Source organism: Eumetopias jubatus, unplaced genomic scaffold (assembly GCF_037043125.1).
Source record: "Eumetopias jubatus isolate StellerSeaLion01/CBP00866 unplaced genomic scaffold, mEumJub1_p1.0 scaffold_7, whole genome shotgun sequence".
Taxonomy (NCBI): Eukaryota; Metazoa; Chordata; class Mammalia; order Carnivora; family Otariidae; genus Eumetopias; species Eumetopias jubatus.
The window spans coordinates 115,025,650-115,045,224 of record NW_028274813.1 but is presented as its reverse complement, the minus strand read 5'-3'; the positions used below and the strand labels follow the sequence as shown (position 1 = coordinate 115,045,224).

The 19,575-nt window shown below is 37.4% G+C and overlaps 1 protein-coding gene across 5 annotated transcripts in view; it reads right to left on the bottom strand.

Moving 5' to 3' along the window:
• PEAK1 (pseudopodium enriched atypical kinase 1) overlaps positions 1–19,575 on the bottom strand; it is a 335,997-nt gene that overhangs the window by 97,286 nt on the left and 219,136 nt on the right. The gene's annotated exons all lie outside the window — the stretch shown is intronic.

Genomic DNA, 19,575 nt, shown 5'->3' with positions numbered 1-19,575 from the left:
CCCTCTCCCTCTTCCTGCTGCTCCCCCTGCTTGTGCTCTCTCTCTCTTTTCCTCTGACAAATAAATAAATAAAATCTTAAAACAAAACAAAACAAAACAAAATACCAATATTCTCTTATGTCAGGTAAGCATTCCTCTTGTGATTTTATTTACATTATTAATTTGCTAAGCATCTGTTAAAGGAGTATAATAACCATCTACCTCACAGGACTACTGTTAAAATGAAGTAAGATAAAATATATAGGGATTGCTTTGAACTTATAGATAGCTTTGAGTAGCATGGGCATTTTAACAATATTAATTTTTCCAATCCAGGAACACAGGCCATCTTTCCATTTGTTTGTGTCTCCTTTAACTTCTTTCATCAAAGTCTTACAGTTATCATTATATGTATCTTTCATTTCCTTGGTTAAATTTATTCCTAAGTACTTTATTCACTTTTATGAGATTTTTTTATTTCTTTTTCAGATATTTTGTTGTTGGTGTACAGAAACACAACTGGTTTCTGTATTGATTTTATATCTTGTGACTTTACTGAATTCACTGATTAGTTCAACAGTTTTTTTTTCACTTGTCTTTAGGATTTTCTATACATAAAATCATATCATGATTTTATCATCAATTGTATTTCTTCCTTTCTGATTCAATACAATCCCTATCAAAATCCCAATGGCAGTTATCACAGAAATAGAAAAAACAATTCTAAAATTTGTATGGAGCCACAAAAGACCCCAAATAGCCAAAGCAATGCTGAAAAAGGAAAAGCCAGAAGCATCATACTCCTGAACTCAAACTATACCCAAAGCTATAGTAATTAAGAGTCCAGTATTGGCATAAAAATGGACACATAAATCAATGGAAAAAATAAACAGCCCAGAAATAAACCCATGCATATATAATGGTCAATTAGTTCACAACAAAAAAGCCAAGAATATACAATGGAGAAAGGAGTCTTTTCAATAAATGGAATTGGGAAAACTGGACAGCCATATGCAAGAGAATGAAACTGCATCCGTATTTTACACCATACACAAAAATCAATTAAAAAATGATTAAGCTTAAAGCATAAGACCTGAAGCCATAAATGTCCTAGAAGAAACAGAGGGGAAAAAGTTCCTTGACATTGGTCTTGGCAACAATTTTTTTTAATATGACACCAAAAGTACAAGCACCAAAAGCAAAAACTGATAAATGGGACCACATCAAACTACAAAGCTTCTGCACAGCAAAAGAAATAATCAACAAAATCAAATGAGAAAGAATGGGAGAAAATATTTGCAAACCATAATGGATAAGGAGTTCATGTTCAAAATATATAAAGAACTCATATAACTCATTAACAAAAAATCACAATCAAATTTTTAAAAGGGCAGGGGATCTAAAAAGACATTTTTCCAAAGAAGGCATCCAAATGGCCAACAGGTACATGAAAAGATGCCCATCACTAATCATTAGGAAAATGCAAATCAAAACCACCATGAGATATCACCTTACACCTGTGTAGAATGGCTATCATCAAGAAGATATGAGATAAATAAAAAAATTTAAAAGAAGGAAAATATGAGATAACAAGTGTTGGCCAGGATGTGGAAAAAAGGGAATCCTGTGCACTGTTGGTGGGAATGTAAATTGATTTGGTCAAGATGGAAAACAGTATGGAGGTTCCTCAAAAAATTAAATATAGAACTACTATATAATCCAGCAATCCCACTTCTGGGTATATATCCAAAGGAAATGAAAACAGAGTATCAAAAAGATATCTGCAAGATATGGAAACAAGTTAAGTGTCTATCAACAGATGAATGGATAAAGATAATGTGGTATATACAATGGAATATTATTCAGCCATGAGAAAGAAGGAATCCTGCCATTTGTGACATGAATGGATCTTGAGGGCATTATGCTAAGTGAGATAAGTCAGACAGAGAAAGACAAATACTGTAACATATCACTTACATGGAGAATTTAAGAAGTCGAACTCATAAAGACAGAGAATAGAGTGGTGGTTACCAGAGGCTGAGGGGTGGGGTAACTGAAGAGATGTTGGTCAAACTTGCTGTTAGAAGATGAATAAGTTCTGGAGACCTAATGCACAGCTTAGTGATTATAGTCAACAATATGGTATTATATACTTCAATGTTGCTAAGAGACCAGTTCTCAAATGTTCTACCACAAAAAAGAAATTATATTTATTGGACATAATAGAGGTGTTAGTTAATGCTATGGTGGTAATCATACCGCAATATATAAATGTATCAAATCAACACATTGCACAACTTAAACTTACACAATGTTATATGTCAGTTATATCTCAAACTATATAAAATGCCGAGCACAGAGGTTGATTCATAATAAGTGATTAATAAATATTAGTTCTTTCCCCCTTTATTAAATCTCTAAATCAATGGAGGACAGGAAGGGGAGTGATCCTTTCCAATACCATCCACACATACCTGTACACACTTGACATACCAGTTGGGCTATGCTATTTCCATGGAGATAGTGGTAACTATGCTGGTGGGCCTCAATTACCATGAATGGTTTAATTGAAAGTTTCAGCTAACTTGCACACCAGTCTACCACTTATTATTTCTACAGGGAAAATGTACTCCAAGTTCTGAACAACTGACTTGCAAAGAAACTTTAGCATTCCATTTTGGACTTGTGTTTTACATTACTTTTAAGAGATGCTGTCAGATTATATCAGGAAGGAGTTGCTGAGCAATAGGGTAATGTGATACTTACCTGTACTTTAAGAATTCAGGTGAGCATGGAAAAGGGCAGATTGACAGGAGGCAAGGTTGGAGGCAATGTGGCTAGTTCAACTACTACAATACTAGAGCAGGTAAGGCCCTAAACTAACACAGCAGCCGTAGGAAATAATGGGCAGGGGCTGATTTGAGAGGCCAAATGGAAACACTTAGCAACCAGTGGGACACTGGTGGAAAGGGACAGGGACTGACAATGACTCTGTGGTGTCTCTACATGAAGATCAAGGATGATTTTCCCAGAGGCATACTGAGAAGGGTAGAGAATTAAGTTAGCAATAATTTACATTACATTGCTGCAGGGAATAATGAGAAAATTGAGACCTGAATGAAAATAGCAAACATAGTCTAAAACCATGTAAGTGACTAAAATTCTCCCCATTAAAAAATACTTTAATTGCTATTATCTTACATAACGTTGACTCTAAATCTTGAGTGCTGGTTTGGTGAGAACAATATAAAAGAATGAGGATGAAGTGGATGGGGAGGGAAAGAAAAAGGTAAAGTGACAATTCCCTAGCTATCTTTATTTTACTACAAAATAAACACAGAAAAATCAAACTTGGGCTGAATAACTGAAAGTATGGAGCCAGCGATGGAGCATGAAGGATAGGAACTGTGGCCAGAGGATTCATACACTCCAGACAGGCATGAACACAGGCCAAAAGGCTTCCACAGGGCTGTTCTTAAGAAAACAGCAGCGGGGCACCTGGGTGGCTCAGTCAGTTAAGCATCCACCTCTTGATTTTGGCTCAGTTTTTGATCTCAGGGTTGTGAGCTTGAGCCTTGCATTAGGCTCCACGATGGGCGTGGAGCCTGCTTAAGATTCTCTCTGTGCCTCTCCCTCTGACCCTACCCCCCTCTAAAAAAAAACCAACAAGAAAACAGCAGAAGCTTGGATTCTGGACCACAATCTGGTAGAGGAAAAGCTAAATCATCCTTACAACAGTATGCTGGGTCTTTATTCTTATTAGTAAAGATACCTGCCTGTGGTCTGTACCATCAGACCACTACAGACAGCCAATGCTTCTCTGAGTAAAAAGTGACAGGTAGGATGTCAGCTTTTCCTGAGGAAGTGCTGTGCCCCTGGTCCTTGTGGCTGCTCCAAGTACTGGATAGCATTTCCATTCCTATCAATAACAACCCACCAATCAGCAGAACTGACCCCAGGGACAAAAATGAACAACCCTCAAGGCCATTACTGATTAGATATGTAATTTTACTTTATGCAAGTCACTCAAACTCTTCTAGGGCATATGATCCTTATATTTTTTAAATAAAAAATAACTGAATTCTTTAGATTATAAAAGCAATCATTAAATAAAGATATGCAAACAAACGAGCAAAACCCGAAGCTCCAAATCTTTTTTTTTTTAAGATTTTATTTACATAAGAGAGAGAGAACAGGAGCACAGGGAGGGGTAGAGGGAGAAGCAGACTCCCCGCTGAGCAGGGAGCCCAATGCGGGGCTCGATCCCACATGACCTGGGCCGAAGGCAGACGTTTAACCGACTGAGCCACCCAGGAGTTCCCCAAGCCCCAGATCTTACTATATATCCCTCCAAATCTTTTGCCTATAGATCAAATTGTACACACACAGGTACACAGACATATTTAACACAATGAACATGCTGTCTGGTAACATGAATACCTTTTTAAAGTCCCCAAATTTACAATCAAGTCAAAAGATTATGTAAATGCAAACTTGGGTTAAAATGCCAATTTGAATCATTCAAACAAATTTAACCATGGGAGAAATAAAGTTTCAGTCAGAGTCCTTTAATAACTTCAAACAATTAAAAACATTTCTCATATATAATAAAAAACAACTCTTCTCTATGGAAATAGTTATCTGGTAAGATTATCTATTCAGGGCACAGCTGAAAACTAGACAAGGTAGGAAAGAGCATTAGGGTCTCATTTATAGACTCTTTACTCTTGTTTTAGACAAATTTAATTTGATCAATTCAGAATGGTTTTGTTGGTATTGTTTGTACAGAAATAAAAGTGAATGCTCTACTTATAATTTGATGAATTCTAGGTCTCTCTCATGCTCCCCTTTATTTGTACATTCCCCATTCACTTAACTATGAGCTGAGATAATGTTAACTTGAGTGTTGTTATGTACTTCCCACTGCTTTCTCACAAAGGTGCCCAAATGCCCTTTCCACCATTACCCTTTTAAAAAGACTCTCTTTTCTAATCATTTCTTCTGTGAACTTGTGTATTCCCAAATATGTAAGGGTGGATAACCTCCAAGAGCCTGTACCTCTTGTCGTTTGATGTTCCAGACTTCAGTTTCCAACTGCCTACTAGACCTCTCTAAATAGAACTAATTATCTTTCCTCCAAAATGTGCTCCACTTGTTCTGGATGCCGTAACAGTTAATGGTATCACAATATTGGTAGACGTTCAGGCTGGGTCAAGGTTGACCCCCCCTCCCGCCCCAGTCCTTCTCATGCTGTATCCAATTAGTTGCCAGGTCCTGTCTCTCCAATCTGTGCTCTTCCTCTGAGAACTCTAGCCATCACATAGGACCTCGATTTCATCATTCTTTGTCTGAGGTACTGGGGTGCTATCTTGTGGTCTCTTAATTCCTCTAAAATACAGATCTTTACCACTCTACTTACCTTTTCATGCAACCATTAGTGGTTTTCAGTTGTCTCTATAATACATTGAACTCCTTAAAACAAAATATCTTTTGTGATTGATACTGCCTTACCATTTTTTTAATCATCTCCTACATGTCCACCCATATAACAACTGCTCAAAATTCTATAGAACTTTCCATGCTTCAGTCAAATGCCAAGTCCCCTGTGAAGCTGCAGGTCTTCTTAAAATTAATTGTTTCCTCCTCATAATTCCTATCACATGGTACTATGGCTGTTTATATACAACTTCCTCTCTCTCACTCGCTAGTCTTAGCTTCTTATTCAGGTTTGGTACCTATATGCTTCTTGAACAGATAAAAAAATAATGCTTTATTATCTGGTTTCACAGACCAAAAAGCTTAGAAGAGGACAGAAGCATTCAGACAGAAATGGCAAGTGACAAGCGGACTATCTGACAGCAAATGGAGAGAAAGAAAAATACAAAAACCAAACTTAAGAGCTCAGAAAGCATCTCAGTGTGGGGCAAACAGCTCAGATCCCATAAGGGCATCACTGCATTTTCCAGAATGGCAATGATTGACCTTGACTCTAATTATAGCAAGATACCAAGAAAATGTTTAATTATGTTGAGTATCCTGTTTAAGGAGGTAAGAAAACAATAAAAGTGTGAAAGGTATTTTGGGAAGATTTTCATACAAATGGTTTTATTATTTAAGTTTATTTGTTTAATTATAAATAAATATGTTTTATAGCTAATTTGGAAAACAAAGGTAGAGAGAAGGAAAAAAATACCCAAATCTTAGTCTGCATTTAAAAAAAAATGTAGGTCACATAAGCACCAAATGATTTTTCTAACTGAAAACATTTTAATGTTTCATGAGCTTGAGCTCACAATTACCCAGAAAATTTGCCCAATTAGAACTCATTCTTTCAAAGGACATAGAGAGCTAAGATTTTACTGTATCACTACATAAAAGTATTCATCCAACTCTTCTCTTTTAATGTATGGCTGGAGAATGATGAGGTGAGGAGGAGACGAGAAATTGAGGAACAAAAAAACAAAAATGGAGGGTGAAAGAGAAAGAAAGAATCCAAAATAAAAGGTAGGAGAACAATCAAGACAAGTGAGAGGAAGAACAAAACAACAGAAAGAGAGAAAGCCCAATTTATGAGCAGACACATTTAGAAAAAGGACAGCTCTTCTTTCATTTTCTCCTCTCTTGACTTCCTTTGTTCTAATTGACTTCAGGCTGATGTATGTACCCTTAGATGCATGCTGAATTCCAATGAAGTCCTCCTACACGTATACTTTATACCAACACAATCCAGTTAAAAGGATTTTAATTGGTGTGCACCATTCCCTGCAATTTCAACATTTTAAAAATGAATAGTCTCACTAAGTACCAGATGGTGACATGTACTAATTAATCTGGCCTGTTCAATGAATGAGCATATTAAAATGAATGCACCTATTAGATATGTGTTGCAGAAGCCCCATCCCGAGGAAGCCTCCCCTTAAATGAGTGCCCACGGAAGGTGCAGATTTTACTGTGCAATACTCACAAGTTTCTCCCACAATTGTTTGCAGCAGCAATACCATCATTTTGCATCTCCCTCCAGATCAGCCGGTATTTCATGCTAATAAGCAGCCTGTGAGCCTTGCTATTTCTCTATAGTCTAACTTTCGTAAGCAAGAGCCAGCTGAACTCTGGGTCTACCATTTTCCTACCAAAGAAAAGATTATACAAACTCTTCAAGGTTATTTGTTAAATGGACAACAGGTGAGGAGCAAAGATCAAATGAAGCTCCTGATCCAAATCCCTTCCCCCCCCCGGCAATTTGTCTGTCAGGCAGTGAAAGCCTTAGCATTGCTAGCTCAGGGAATAAGACATTGCAAATGGAAATCCTGCATGACAGGTTGCCATGCTCTGATTTTCTTTAAATATTGTGGGCTTTGGAGAAAAAGGTATAATCTACTGGTAGGTCTTAAAATACTACTAGGTATGCTTTTTGAAAGAGAAAGAAATCCTAGAAGCTATTTGTTTTCTTAGCTCCTCGTACTCATCACTTCTCTATTTTATATTACCTTGAATCACCACAATTCCACAATTCTCTAATAATAGAGAATTCCCCAAATCTCTCTAGAGTTATTGACAAAGACTGGTTTCTGATTTGTCAATGGCACTGAAAACTGAGCAGGTGATGAGGTAAGGAAGGGAAGCAGCAGCAAGGTACAGATAAAACAGACCATGGAGAAGGGAGTGTTGTGAGACACGGGTGTTATCTGGCACGAAGCAGGCACTGACGAATGTTAGTTCCCTCTCTGAGATAATAACAAATGGTAGGGAAAATTTCTGTTTGCTCACTAAAAAAATCAACCTAAAGGGAAATCTAAGAGAAGTCTAAATATGGTTATCCTTGGAGAAGTTAGAAATTATAGTAGAAAATGGTGCTTGTTTATGATGCATGGCAATGGTTATTGCTTAAAATCAATAAAGAATAAAACCCTAAAGAATTCAGAGGGGAAGGTAAACCAATAATAGAAGTGACAAAATTTGTAGTTACAGACTAGAAAAGCCTCCCTAATGGCAAACACCATTTAAACTATATTACTTTCCCTGGGCTCTTGCCTAAAAATGAGAGGTAGAATTAATTATTCAAGCAAATTTAATTAATATGGACATAATTAAAAGTCAAAAATAAGAAATTTTCATCAAGAGGTTTCTGTGCAATGATTCAATAGTTTTTTGAAATTTTCTATTACTTTAACAATTTCTGGTAGATTTCTATTATTTTTCAAATTTTGGTTCTGCTCCTATCCACCACCACCCTTAAAAAAATATTTTGGTAGGGTGTTCAGCAGACAAACGGGTTCTTCTAAGAGTCCTGTGTTCCGAGATAAGACAAAACTCAAGAAGACAAGATATCAAAACCAACCACAATTCCCAGCCCAAACACTTAAAAGCAACCATGTTAGAAAAACTGGAACCCCGACTAACTGGAGAGAAAGCACTGATTTATACCAACGTAAGCAGACTTAACACAACTCTTGGACTACTCTGAAAAATAATTTATTAGTAAATTATGAAGAACACAACTGGTCAATAACCCACAAATCTAGGCAAAAAGAAAACATAATGCTTCTTGAACATATAGGATGTGAATAGCTTAATAAGTGAAACTCCATGAAAAAGGGCACTGCACCCACTTTTATTTTATACGTAGCTCTATCTAGAAGGCTGAATTAATATTAAAGCTAGCTTCATTTGGAACAATATCAGAATGTAAAATAAATACCAAGTTTGAAGGCAGATGAATCAGACACACAAAAGGAGACATACAAAGGGAGCCCGTAGGGTCTAAGTATGACATCTAACACAGTCAGAGTTGGAGATTCTATTGCTTCTGTCTTTAAGCTACAACTCTGAATTAGTCATTTATGCCTCTAGCTACATGGCATCCTGCATCTCAGGTGCCTAGAATTCCTTGGAAAGGGGCCATGAATATATTTATATAAAAACAGACTCTGAATTAGCTTTTCCCAGATGATATGCCAGAAATAATGAAAAGACAATATTCAGAATATGCTAGATGTCATGAAGTATTCTCAACACTAGAAAGAGCCTTTGATTGATGAATGGGGGGCAAGACTCATCAATTTCTTCATGAAACACAGATAATGTATAGAAATGGGGAAAGAGTGGTATTTACACACAAAAGCTTATCAATTTATACAATAAAATCTGAGGCTAATATACAGGTCTATATGTTGAAAAGACTACTGTAAAACTTCTTTTTAAGAATCTGTTCCCTATCGGGGCACCTGGATGGCTTAGTTGGTAGACCATGTGATTCTTAATCTCAGGGTCTTGAAAGAAACTAACATTTGTTGAGGTACTACAGTTACTGTGCTGGAAACTTTATGCAATATCACCTCATTCAATCCTCCTAGCCATCATATTGGTAGGTATCTCCTCCAATTTACAGATGAGGAAACTGATGCTCAACGGTATAAAATTAGGAAGTAGTGGAGTTTATATTAGATCTCAGTCCTGACTCCAAACCCTATGCTTCTTAAAAGTAATGGCATTTGTAATGGCAAAGATAATATATTTTGCCCCAGAGGTGAGTTATTGTAAAGTATATTTCTACATGTCATAACTGTCTAAAGTTGATTTGCCAGAAAAGTACAAAGAAACAAGAAACTTAACCATTTCAATAATAAGCAGAATATAAATGAATTCAGTAAAGTTGTAGGATATAAAATTAACATACAGAAATCAGTTGTGTTTCTATACGCTAATAACAAAATAGCAGAATGAGAAATTAAGAAAATAATCCCATTTATAATTGCATTAAAAAGAATAAAATACCTAGGAATAAACTTAACTAAGGAGGTGAAAGATCTATACCTGAAGACTCTAAAACATTGATGAAAGAAATTAAAGATGACACAAATGGAAAGACATTCCATGCTCATGGATTGGAAGAATCAATATCCTTAAAATGTCCATACTCCCCAAAGCAACCTACAGATTCAGTGCAATCTCTATCAAGGTACCAACAGCATTTTTCACAGAACCAGAACAAATAATACTAAAATTTGTGTGGAACCACAAAAGACCTGGAATAGCCAAGCAATCTTGAGAAAGAACAAAAAAACTGGAGGTATCACAATCCCAGATTTCAAGATCACTACAAAGCTGTAGTCATCAAAACAGTATGGTGCTGTTTTGCACAGAAACAGACATCCAGATCAACGGAACAGAAGAGAGCCCAGAAATAAACACATGCTTATATGGTCAATCAATCTATGACAAAGGAGGCAAACAAAACAAAATAAAAACAAAAGGGAAGAGAGTCTCTTTAATAAACAATGCTGAGAAAATTGGGCAGCTACATACAAAAGAATGAAACTGGACCACTTTCTTATACTATACACAAAAATAAACTCAAAATGGATTAAAGACCCAAATGTAAGACGTGAAACCATGAAACTAAAAGAAAACATAGGCAGTAATTTCTTTGACATTGGCCTTAGCAACATTTTTCTAGGTATGTCTCCTCATTAACAAGCAGAATGAGGTGAATTACATTTGATTCTACTGTAAGATCTTTTAAGCATCTGTTAACATTAAAGTTTCTATCGGGTGTGTTATTTTTCTGGTTTATATTTTATCTTCTAATTGACCAGTCAGTTTGAAATGAGCAGATTCTAAAATGAAGAAACAAAAACCACCCATTTACTGAACGTGGTTTTCAAACTATAAAAAGTGAAGCTACTATATGCCATATTCACATCAGATAAGAGTTGTTTTTTAGAGTAGGGCTTCTTAAACTTTAATGTGCTTACAAGGTACCTGGGTATCTTATAAAAATGCTGATTCAGTAGGTCAAGATTTTGATTCAGTAGGGTCTGGAGCCACAAATCATTCTTGAGTAGTGGGCTTTAGAATATATACAAAAGATGGGAATGATAAAAATCTGGGAAATAGGATATGAAGAAATCATTTCTATTGTTCCCTGGATATGTGGCTAAAGGACAATACCATGAAGTTTTATTCTTGTACTTCATCGCACTATCTATGGACTTAAAATCAAGAGCATAAACCACAAGAGCAAACACAGTTTTGCCGAAGAAGCTGGAGAACTGACATCATCCACCTTTAAGACTAACTATAAAGCTATAATAATTAAGACAGTATGGTATTAGTGAAAAAACAGACAAATAAATCAGTGGAACACAAGAGAGAGACCAACAATAGATGCATACAAATACAGTCAACTGATTTTTGACAAAGAAACAAAGGCAATTCAATGAAGAAAGGTAGTCTTTGCCACAAATGACACTGAAACAACTAGAAATCTACATATATATATATATGAAAGAATCTAGACAAAGACCTTACACCCTTCACAAAAATTAACTCAAAATGGAATATAAGACCTAAAGATAAAATGCAACACCATAGAATTCCTAGAAGATAATCTAAGAAAAATCTAGATGGCCTTGGGTTTAATGATGACTTTTAAGATACTACACTAAAGGCACAATCCATGAAAGAAAGAATTGATAAGTTGGACTTCATTAAAATTAAAAACTTCTGCTCAGCAAAATGCAATGTCAAGCAAATGAGAAGAAAAGCCACAATGTGGAAGAAAACATTTGCAAAAGATATATCTGAAAAAGAACTGCTATCCAAAAATATAAAGAACTCTTAAAATGCAGTAAGAAAACGAACACCACAACAAAAAAATGGGCAAAAGATCTGAGGAGATAACTCACCAAATATACATAGATACCAAACAAGCACATGAAAAGATGCTCAACGTTTGATGAAGAGAAGTCTTGCCCCTTTGTATTTACCCAAAGGGGTTGAAAATGTATGTCTATACAAAACCTGCACACAAATGTGTATAGCAGCTTTATTCATAATCATTAAAACTTGGAAACAATCACGATATCCTTCAATAGGTGACTGGATAAACTGTGGTATATCCATAAAATGGAATACTATTCAGTGATAAAAAGAAATGAGCTATCAAGCTATGAAAACATGGAAGAACCATAAATACACATTACAGATTGAAAGAAGCCAACCTGAAAAGGCTATATACTATGTGATTCCAACTATATGACATTCTAGAAAGGGCAAAACTATGGAGACATGGTTTCCAAGGATTTAGGGGGCGGGAGGTATATGAATAGGTGGGGCCCAGGGAATTTTGGGGCAGTGGAGCTGTTCTGTACATTAGTATGATGGTGGCTACACATTGTTCTACATTTGTTAAAATCCAAAGACTGCATAACATAAAGAATGAACCCTAATGTAGACAGTGGATTTGGTTGATAATGATGTGTCCATGTTCGTTTACTGATTGTAATGAATGTACTACATTTGTGTGGGATGTTGATGGTGTGGGAGGCTGTGTATGTGTGTGGAAAGCTGATATATGGGTAATCTCTATACCTTCCACTTAATTTTGCTGTGAACCTAAAACTGCTTTAAAAAATAAAGTGGATTACTTAAAAATAAAATCAAGAGCATACATACCTCTAATGCTTAAAAAGAATTAATTAATGGTTAACTATAAGCATGGAAAATTTCCGCAGTTTAGTATAATAGTAAGATAATTTGAATTTATATAAGGGACATTAGTTTTTTTTAATTTGAAAATTTTAAAAAGGGATTTTGTTTTCCAAAAGGGTATTGTCCGATTGATTGACTAGGCAGAGGGGAGTTTTTATCTCAACAACAGGGATATACAACAGGGAGCCTAGGGGTCAAGCTGTGGGTGCCAGAGGACAAGGTAACAGGGACAACAGTGGGTTTCTAATTTTCCATTTCCAGTTATATTTTCAAGTTTCCTTTCAGGACTCTCAGAGTGCCCCTCCTTAGCTCCAAGCTGAACCAGGTCAAGCCAAAACTGGATCTGTACTACTCTGAAGTAAGAGACAAGGCTCTGAGTGCAGTTCTTGCCCCTAAGACTTTTAAGCAGAGTGAAAAAATCCAACATAAACTCTTCTATACATCTGCCTAACAACTTCTATCTATTGATTTTTATCATTATAGCTCCTGTTTACTAGGCTAATACTACTACTATGTAAATCATATCTCTAATTCATACAATAAACTTGAGGGGCAACAATTATCATTTTAATGAATAAGGATGTGGGGGATTGAAGAGATCAAGTTTCCTGCCCAGTTCCATACAGCTCTGAAGTAGTAAGCCTTGAACCCAGCCCTGACTCACTTCAAAATCCCACTCAATTCTACTAAATCATAGTTTCTATACCCTCTGATAACCACCACATGCCCCTCTTTGCTGTGGGTGGAACCCTTCTCTAGTTTCTGATCTCAGCACATCCCATTCTACTCTGTACTTGGCTACTCCCTTGGTTAGAACCACCAGTAGCTCTGGGAAAATGACATCCCCAATCTAGTATTGTTTCCATGGGACTCACATTGGACACGCCAGTAGCTTCCTCTCAGGGTGAAAAATATTAGTCATTGTTAACTATTGTGCTCATCCCTCCTTCCACTCTTTTCAGTTTAACTGTTTGCATTAACTAGAAGATCTATGAATTTTAGACAATATAGTACAGAGGTAAAAAACTTTACTTCCTGCCCAAGGAGAAAAGCTGGAAAAATGACTTTAAAATCAAACATTGTTTAGAATAACAGAACAAATAAAAATGATGGATTATGGAACAATTAAAGTCTAATATGTGAAATGTGTGTGGAAATACCAGGTTTTGGTAAGACAGAAACATCTAACTGGGGGTACAAGGGTGGCTCAGCCAGTTAAGCATCTGCCTTCCGCTCAGGTCATGATCCCAGCGTTCTGGGATTGAGCCCTGCATCAGGCTCCCTGCTCAGTGGGGAGCCTGCTTCTCCCTCTCCGTTCCCCCTGCTTGTACTCTCTCTCTGTCAAATAAATAAATAAATAAAATCTTAAAAAAAAAATCTAACTGTGAGAACTAACCTATTGATGAAAAACTGAAGAAATGGACTAAAAGAGACAAGGTATGTGTCCTTTACCACCTCCTTACTACTTCATATAGCAACTATAAAACACAGGTTTTATAAAGAGGTCCTTTTAATTGTTACTCGTTTTTGAAGAACTATCTCCTCTCCACTGCTGCTATTTTGGAAAGAAAGTAAAGAGTTAAGTATCTACAGACTAGGGAAGTAAATTTACAGTACAGATTTAACTACTTATTCACTAGCATAATAGACAGGAAATACATGTTGAAAAAAGTTCTATAAATAGAAAATAAATTGAAACTGGATCTTAAAAAACAGTCCATTCTAAGATAACTGTTTTATCTCTCTCTTTTTAATGTAAAATATACCCTCAACCATTCCATATACCCTCAACCACTGAGTCTAAACCCTAGTGAAGAGAGATATTCAAGGTACCTGATTAAAGTCAAAACTCTGCATCCATTATATCCTTAGCTTATTTCTTTATCCTTCAGGAAAAGTTTTTTTTTTTTTTCAAACCAGAAATTATCAAACAAGCTAACAGATGGCAAGAGCATTGAATCAAGTCTAATTTGGGTTGAATTCAAGTTTGATTATCTGGAGACATGAAAGCAATTTACCCATATTAGCATCAAATGCCTAATACTGATAAAAATGTTATGGAAGTATGATCCAATAGAAAGCTTTCTGGACTGGGAATTAAAAGAGCATCCCACCCCACCCCACCCCAGCTAACTAGTTAAAAAACTCTGGCAAAGTCACAGATTCCTTCCACCTCAGAATCCTTTATCTGTCCAATGGGATGACAATAAGTCCTCCTTTCTACAAGATGCTGAGGATAAAATGGAATCTTAAAAAAAAAAATTCTCCTTTACTGGGTGTGAAGGTAGAATAATGGACCCACAAAGACATCCATATCCATATCCCAGAACCTGTGAAAATGTTACCTTATATAGCAAAAGAGGCTTTGCAGATGTGATTAAATTAGAATCTTAAAAGAGATTATCCAGGATTATCTGGGTGGGCTCAATGTAATACCAAGGGTCCTTAAAAGTGAAGGAGGGAGGTATGAGGGTCAGAATCTGAGTGATGTGATAAGACAAAGGCTGACCAGCCATTGCTGACTTTGAAGATGGAAATGATTCATAAGGCAAGGACTGTGGGCAGCCTCTAGAAGCTGGAAGAGGCAAACAAAAGAATTTTCCCTTAGAGCCTTCAGAAGGAATGCAGCCCTGCCAAAACCTTGATTCTAGCCCACTGAGACTAATTTCAGATTTCTGACCTCCAGAAATGTAAGACAGTAAATCAATGCTGTTTTAAACAACTAAGTCTGTTGTTTCTTACAACAGCAATAGGAGACTAATACACTGGGTTCGATCTCAGCTTTTGACACTTACTCTGGCTTTGTGTCCTTAAACCAGTCATTTATGTTCCTGAACTTTAGTTTCCTTATCTGTAAAATGGGGATTAAAATGAGCAACTATAGGTTGTTATAGATATCAAATAGGTTAAGTGCTGAGTGCTATTAAGTGATTTTAAAAAAATTAGCTTTTTTTTTAACCACCTACACTACACTAGAGCAATAAATTGCAATTACTTTTACAAAACCTACAGGCAACTCATAGTTTTGTGCATTAAAGCTGCCAGCTATCACTAAATTTATTGGTAATATATTGATATGGAGGTCATCGGTTTGTTCCCATGGACTGCAAGGCTGAAGTTCTTTTAGATCTCAAAGTTCCCAAAGGGAAGAAGCAATATGTATGTAATTTGTTTTAAACCCAGTTTCTATATCCAGTGTAAAGTCAACACTCTGTATTGATTTCACCCTTTAGGTTATTTCTTTGTCCTTCAGGAAAAGGTGACTTTTATACCAGAAAACGTTTTTTTAGTACTTAAAACTTAAAGAAAGGGCACCTGGGTGGCTCAGTTGGTTAAGCAACTGTCTTCGGCTCAGGTCATGATCCTGGGGTCCTGGCGTTGAGACCCGCATCAGGCTTCCTGCTCAGCGGGGAGCCTGCTTCTCCCTCTGACCCTCCCCCCTTTCATGCTCTCTCTCTTTCTCTCATTCTGTCTCATGTAAGTAAATAAAATCTTTAAAAATAAATAAATAAAACTTAAAAAAGATAGGAAAATTTAATATAGGAAGACAGATCACTATAGTCCCACCCCTTTATTTTACTACTAAAAAGAGTAATTCACAAGGAAGTTAAATGATTTGGTTCATCATCAATATGCAGCCAATTCACGGCAGAGATAGATTACCCCCTAGGTTTTCTACCTCCAAATCTGCTATTTTGTTAGAGTAGGGATCAGCAATATGGCCCATGGGTCACATCTAGACAGCCAACTGTAGTTTTGTAAATAAAGTTTTATTTGACACAGGAACACCCATCATTTGCATATTGTCTACAGCTGCTTTCTTTCTACAAAGGCACAAATGAATAGGTGCAACAGACTGGCCTACAAAGCTTAACCTACTTATGATCTTGCCCATGTACAGAAAGTTTGCTGACCCCAGGGTTTCGGTGCAATGCCTCTTTAGGCATGGAAGCTCAATTTATCTTATAAAATGTTTCCAAAAAAACAGATTTTTAAATGATCTTTCAGCAAAGTTTTAAGAATGTTACATAAATAAAGGAATACTATGGCTTAAAGTAGCATACAACATTAAATACGGATGAAATTCTGTACAGGGCAGGTTCTATGGCTCCACTAAGACATCACAAGGGTGATGTCTGATAATAATTCATATTAAAATTGATAATTAGTAAAAATAATATAAAACACTGTTTCCTTCATAAAGCATTTCTTCATTAATATTGAGTACCTCATCAGGGGCGGAGCAAGATGGCGGAGGAGTAGGAGACCTAGATTTCGTCTGGTCTCAGGAATTCAGCTGAATAGGGATCAAACCATTCTGAACACCTACGAACTCAACAGAAGATCAAAGAGGAGAGTAGCAACAACTATCTGAACAGAGAAGCGACCACTTACTGGAAGGTAGGACGTGCGGAGAAGTGAATCCGAGGCGATATTCAGGAGGATAGACGGCGGGGGAGGGGCCTCCGCCGGCCGCTTCTGGCAAGTGCTAGAGCCGCGGAGCACAAAATCGGAACTTTTAGAAGTCGGCTCCGCTGAGGGACGTCGCTCCAGTGGCTAAGCGGGGGTGGAACCCTCGCGGGACAGTGGGGTCTCAGGACCCTTGGGGTCACAGAAAGACCGGGGGAGCCTGAGTGCGCCAGAGCTCCCAGGGATCGGAGCGGGGAAGCTGGCTGCAGAGCGGAGCTGAGGCGCGGGCTCTCAGCTCGGGGTGGCCATAAACTGTGATCCGCGGCCCAGTCGGGCCACTGCTCCTACAGCAGGGACCCAACAAGTGGCAAATCCGGGGAGACTCCCCTTCCTTCCCGGGGAGGAGCGGCACAGGAGCGCACTGCAGGGATCTGCTGGGTTTGGAGACTCCACACGGGGTCGGGTGCCAGAGATACAAACGCTCGGTCACAGGCCGGGTGAGCACGGAGAGCGGCCAGAGACCAGGGACAAGGGAGTGACTGCTTTTCTCTGGGGGCACTGAGGAGCGGGGCCCCAAGTTCTCAGCTCCTCCGGGTGGAGATTGGGAGGCCACCATTTTTGCCCTGGTCCTCCAAGGCTGTACGGAGAGCTTGCAGGGAACAAATGCTCCTGAGATCAAACCCGAGCAGCTTGCTTAGCCCGGACCGACAAGGGCGGGGCAATTCAGCCTCCGGCAAAGACATTTGGAAACCACAGCGACAGGCCCCTCCCCCAGAAGATCAGCAAGAACAGCCAGCAAGCCAAGACCAAGTTTACCGATCAAGGAGAATGGGAGAACTCCAGCGCTAGGGGAATACTGCACATAGAATTCATGGCTTTTTTTTACCATGATTCATTAGTTCATCAAAGTTAATTTTTGTTAACTGTTTTTTTTCTTTTTCTTTTTCCCTTTTTCAACCAACATCTTATCAATCTCTTTTAAAAAAAAAAAACATTTCTTATTTTTCATTTTTAGAGTCATATTTTATCGCTTCATAGTAGTTACCATTATTTTTGGCATATATATATAAGTTGTTCTCTCTTTAAAATTTTGAGATAGTTTCTTCTAACAGATAAAAATATACCCTAAATCACTAGTGTATGGTTCTGTTCTAGTCTCCTGCCTGATCCCATTCTCTCCCTTTTTTCTTTTTTTTTAAGTCTTCTTTCTTTTTTCAAACAACTTCTTATCTTATCAAGTCCTTTTATAAAATCTTTTATAATTTTCATCTTTACAGTCATCTCCTATCCCTTCATTATATCAACCCTTATTTTGTACATATATGTCTTTCTTCCTTTAAAATTTTAGGAGGCACTTTTTTCTAACAGACCAAAATACGCCCAAAATCTAGTGTGTGGCACTGATCTATGCACTAGCCTGATCATATTTGATCACATTCTGCTTTTTTTGTATTGTTCTGTTTTTGTTTTTATCTTTTTTTTCTTTTTTTCTTTCTCTATTTCTTTTTTCTTTCTTTCCCTTTCTTTTCCCCTGGTTTCAGGTCTTTTCTGATTTGTATACAGTATATTTGCTGGGGACGTTGTAAACCTGTTAGCATTTTGTTCTCTCATTCATCTATTCTCCTCTGGACAAAATGACAAGACGAAAAAAATCACCTCAGCAAAAAGAACAAGAGGTAGTACCGTCAGCCAGGGACCTACTCAATACGGACATTAGTACGATGTCGGACCTAGAGTTCAGAATCATGACTTTAAAGATACTAGCTGGGCTTGAAAAAAGCGTGGAAGTTATTAGAGAAACCCTTTCTGGAGAAATAAAAGAACTAAAATCTAACCAAGTCGAAATCAAAAAGGCTATTGATGCGGTGCAATCAAAAATGGGGGCACTAACTGCTAAGATAAATGAGGCAGAAGAGAGAATCAGTGATATAGAAGACCAAATGATGGAAAATAAAGAGGCTGAGAAAAAGAGGGAGAAACAACTACAGGATCACGAGGGCAGAATTCGAGAGATAAGTGATTCGATAAGACAAAACAACATTAGAATAATTGGGATCCCAGAAGAAGAAGAAAGAGAGAGAGGGGCAGAAGGTATATTGCAGCAAATAATAGCAGAGAACTTCCCTAATGTGAGGAAGGAAACAGGCATCAAAATCCAGGAGGCACAGAGAACCCCTCTCGAAATCAATAAAAATAGGTCAACAGCCCGACATCTAATAGTAAAACTTACGAGTCTCAGAGACAAAGAGAAAATCCTGAAAGCAGCTCGGGAGAAGAGATATGTAACCTACAATGGTAAAAATATTAGATTGGCAACAGACCTATCCACAGAGACCTGGCAGGCCAGAAAGGACTGGCAAGATATCTTCAGAGCACTAAACGAGAAAAATATGCAGCCAAGAATACTATATCCAGCTAGGCTGTCATGGAAAATAGAAGGAGAGATAAAAAGCTTCCAGAACAAACAAAAACTAAAGGAATTTGCAAACACGAAACCAGCCCTCCAAGAAATATTGAAAGGGATCCTCTAAGCAAAGAGAGAGCCTAAAAGCAGCAAAGATCAGAAAGGAACACAGACAACATACAGTAATAGTCACCTTACAGACAATAAAATGGCACTAAATTCATACCTTTCAATAGTTACCCTGAATGTAAATGGGCTAAATGCCCCAATCAAAAGACACAGGCTATCAG